Below are 5,029 nucleotides of genomic sequence, written 5' to 3' on the forward strand. Positions count from 1 at the left end.
AAAACATTTCATGTATGACCAACGTTTACAAAATATTTTAACATACATGTTTTCAAGTCTCAAATAAATTTGATTTAAATACAAAAATGAATCAAATATGAATGAATTGTAATAATTGACTTTCATTTATAAATGAATTTGCCTTTAATTGCCAATTTGCCAGATCGCCATTATTACATGAAAACTGACACCTAAATCACAGATTTTACTCTTTACAATAGTTTTTAGAAGTCAAACATCTCTAGATAAACTCCAACATTTCTCAAATTCTTCCAAGTCCAAATTATCACAGCTCTCGCAATCAACTTTAATTTCTGTACATATTCTTTTATTTTGGCCAAATCATTTTAGCAGAAACATTCAACATAGCATTGATATTAAATGGAATGGAACTGAGAATAGTAATAGTATGTTTTTCTTAAATCCAAAGCAAATATGTCAACCCAATTCAAACATTTTTGTCTTCAATAGATTCTCTGATTTCTACTGGTTTCTAATCTTCTTGCTGAACTGCAGTAGAGTTTAGATTTAAATAGCTGAGCTTTGACAATCGTCTGTGTGCTGCCTACACACACACACACACACACACACACACACACACACGTACATCCTCTCATCCTACTCAAGAGCAGCGGGTTGAGCTGGGCCTGAGACATCTGGGTGGATCCTCAAACAGTAGTGTGGGCAGCCATGCATTTCAAGAGCCAGAGAAACTGACAGCCTGCTCTTTACTTCTCAAACACACACACACACACACACACACACACGCACACACACGCACACACACACACACACACACACACACATACGTACTGGAAATCAGTTAATGTCTATATCAGACAGTGAGATGCATTTAACAAGCCCTCATTGTGTGATGATCCTGCCGTTTGTGCTGCCTTCGGCATCTTGTTGGGAATAAGGAGAATAAGTGGCTGTTATTTGATTATGAGAAGATAAATTACCAGCAGTGCTTATATATCTGGACCCTGACTCCAAACAAACCGTAAACAGATTCAGTGCTAATTTGTCACGATACATCCATTCTACTCTGCCAGGTTGCTAGCTAATTCTATGACACAAACAATGTTGGGAAATCTACTTTGCAAATATAGCCAAAGTAAAGCTATTCTTGGAAAATTTTAGCTATAGCTACAGTACACTACAAGATACCAACAACTACTACTTGAAGATACAGTCCGTAACATTAGCGTCTATATTGCCATTTCTGTTTATAACATTAAATTGCAGGTTACTTTACAATTGAAGTCGAATGGTGTTTCATTTGAAGTGAACTGAAATTTCCAAATATTAGTTGTTTCATTTTATTATTTATTTTTGTTTTTGTTTGATTTTACCGCAAAAATGTACAGATTGCAATACATATATACACATTTCACCACTAGAAGTTCCTTATTCAAACCAATAACATAGTCAAAGCATGATGCTGAGAAGGAGCATGGAATCATGGTCATTTTACCTCCACAGCCGATGGAGATCAAACAGTTGTGTTAAACGTTGTTATGGTATAACATTACTGTATAGCTCGGTGCCTGACTTGAGACTTGAATGTTGAACATAACGCTAGATTGGTATTAGAATGTCATATTAATAAAAGCTAGATGACTATGTTGCTAAATGGCATGCAAACACTTTGTTTAAATATACTGTACGGTAAAAAAATTGTATTACTTTATTACTGTCACTACAAATCGTTTCAAAGTCATTGGAAACGTTGGGGATAATGTAAGTGTACAAAATATTTAGCATTGTTTTTGGATATTTTAATGCAAAAAAATCTTCTTAATGCTATATATGAAATAAAAAAGGGATAGTCACATAGGTTTACAACACAGCTTTACAGCTGAAGAAAGCAGCAGAGCAAAGAAAAGGCAAAACATCAAACACATTCTCTTGAAACGTCATTGCTCATTTAGCATTGGAAAGTCTGATTTGTTTTACTTAATCACTTTGTTTGGGTGGTTCATGTTAATGAAGCAGATCAAACAGGAAACGATTCACTGATTTGAGCTTTTGCACAGAAGTCCCTGCACAGCATCCAGTCTCTGGTGACATTTCTGTCTGTTATATTGTGACATATTAAGTTAATGGCTGCTGTTCGTTACTACATTCTCAGCTCAGTTATATTCGGATTTTGTTTTGGTTGCAATGAAGTGTAAGTTTATCTCTTAAAATTGTGGTGAATAAAAAAAAATCTACTCATATGTTTAAAATTATACTCCCTTTAAAGGAGTACTTCACCCACAAAGAAAATTCTTTCGTGTTTCACAGCCGAAAGTCATACAGGTTTTGAACAACATGAGGGTGAAGAAATGATGACAGAATCTTTTAGGTGAATTATCCCTTCAGCTTACATTTTGCTAGTAGCCTGAAATGTCGTAGTAGTGTTTAAGGGGCACATCACTCTTCTGTGTTGTCTTCTGTTTATGGTATGGTGACCCTGATGTCCAGTCTTCGAGAACGAGCACTGGGGGTCTCCATCTCTTCAGAGGTGTGAGTATAAACATTGATAGCAGGATCTCTGGCTACTCGGTGGGGGCTTGTGGCAGACAGATGGACTCTATTAGAAAAAGAGCTGGTCTATGGAGCTTGTGATGGCTTTCACACACACGCACATGCACTCAAAATACGCTCTATTTAGAGTGTAACGTTTGCCGAAGGGGGATGTCACATGATGAAGTCAAATCAATGGCGTTTCCTCCTCCGCAGTCACAGAAGGAAACATACATAGCCACATTCTCTGTTTCCCTCCATCTGTCCATTTCACTGCTCTTACAATTACCTCCTTAATTATCTTTATGAAACATGCACTGTTAAAAAAAAAGTGTAATTTTACAGGTAATTGTCTGTATTATTTTACAGAAATTTTCCTTTTTTCCATTAAAAAGTTAATGCCTGTTATTTTACAGATTTTTGCTGTACTAAAAAATACTACTTATTAAATTATGGTTAATTTCCTTTAATTTTAAATTACAGAAATATTATGTTTTTTTAAAAGCAATTTATAGTATTTTTACAATTCCCAAAATGCAATGAAGTAAAAATTTACGTATTTTCTCTGTAAAAAATATGTAAAATTGCAACTGCTTTGTAATTAAATGCAGTTGAAGGTCATTATATATTTAGGATATTTTAGAGGTCAACTGGTAATTCTACAGACACAAATGTAATTTATTTTGACATTTATTTTTGTTCTCACCTAAACAACATACAACTTTGCATTTTGACAACTTAAATATAGTAAACTGTAGTAAAACTGCTAGATCCTATTACGTTTTTGAAACTTTGCCTAACATATTAAATATTAAAATAAAGTATTTACGTGTGCAACGGTTATCGATTCACTATAGCTAATACAACATACAGTATTTTAACAATTTGTAATAATTTCTGTAATATATTACAGTACGGCAGTATTTGTAATTTAAACAACAATATTGTAATTAATCTGCAATCAAATTGATAACTCTCCTTCTGGGCATATATATTTTAGTTGCGTAAGACTCCCATCATCCAATCAGAGGCTGCAAATTTAAATTTGGCGCACTTGCGTCCTAACGGCTGTGAGTGGCGGTACTAGTGCGAGCAGCAGAGGGAGTTTTCAAACTCCATTGGATTACTGTGGTAGCCAGGCAGGCACCGCGGGAAACATCTCTGAGAACAGCCGTGAGCAGTAGCGTGCGAGTGACACTGAAGAAATTTCTTCCGCTCCGATGTAAATATATGACATGTAGGCTACATATAAAGCGCCAATACTTTTGAAACTGTGAGGAAAACAACGCGCCTTTAGCGCCTGCTTCACTATAGTCGTCGTCACCATGTCAGTCAGAGCAACCGACCGCCGGATGAGGTAAGCGTTTTATAACACATTTAAACGATTATTTTATTATTTCATGTCGTGTGCAGCACTTTTTGTCTTAAAGCTAATTGTTAGCACTCTTCTGATAAACCTGGAGGCCTAACGTTACTGTAATGTTAGCTATGGTTAGCTAAGGAGTAACGTTAACGTTAGTATATACAGTAATTTGTGTTCTCAAGATAAAAGTTTTTTTTTTTCAGAGACGTTTTTATGAACGTTTTTGGTTATAGAAATGTGTTTCCGATCCAGATAGATGATTATTAGACCTGTAGGTAACGTTACACTGCAAAAAATGACATTCTTGCTAAGTGACAACAAATATCACCCCATTGGCAGATTTTTTTGCCTGTTTTTACCATAAACGTACATAATTCTTATATAATTTTACATAAAACCAGACTAAGGCCCGGTTTCAAAGACAAGGCTTAGCCTTAGCCAGGATTATGCCTTAGTTAAATTAGGCTATTTAAGTTGCTTTTATTAAAATGCAACAGAAAAAACATTACTGATGTGCATCTTAAAACAAAACAATGGCACTGATATATTTAAAAAAATTCAGTTAAGACAGCTCAAAATTCATTTTAGTCTGGGACTAGTCTTAAACCTTGTCTCTGAAACCGAGCCTAAATACCTTTGGTCACTTTTCTTGTCAAGTAATTGTATATCGATTTAAGAAGTTTTAGATATTTTTAATAAAAAAAAGACAAAACTGCTGCTTAGTAAGAATGGCACTTTTTGCAGTGTAGGTAAAAATGATCTAATGTTTTCCCTATACATTTTGTTTTAATTTCATAGCAATACTCTAACGTTATATCTTAATTTTCTTGTTGATGTTTTGTATGTCTATCTGTGGAACTTGTGCTTTGTATGTGTAAATGTTAATACAAACAATTTATTTTTAATATTTTATTTTCAGGTTCTAGGGATCTAATGCTTGTGATAATCTACAGCAGATGACCATGACAATCCAGGTATGGAAAAAACTGGACTGTTTATAATCTAAAATCTACCTTGTACGTGTGAATGTAATACAATTTATTTTAAATATTTTATTTTCAGGTACTGTGAACTACTGCTTGTGATAATCTACCGCAGGTGACCATAACAATCCAGGTATGGAAAAGATTGGACTGTTTATAATCTAAAATCTAC

This window comes from Triplophysa rosa, linkage group LG8, assembly GCF_024868665.1.
Source record: "Triplophysa rosa linkage group LG8, Trosa_1v2, whole genome shotgun sequence".
In the NCBI taxonomy this organism is placed as follows: Eukaryota; Metazoa; Chordata; class Actinopteri; order Cypriniformes; family Nemacheilidae; genus Triplophysa; species Triplophysa rosa.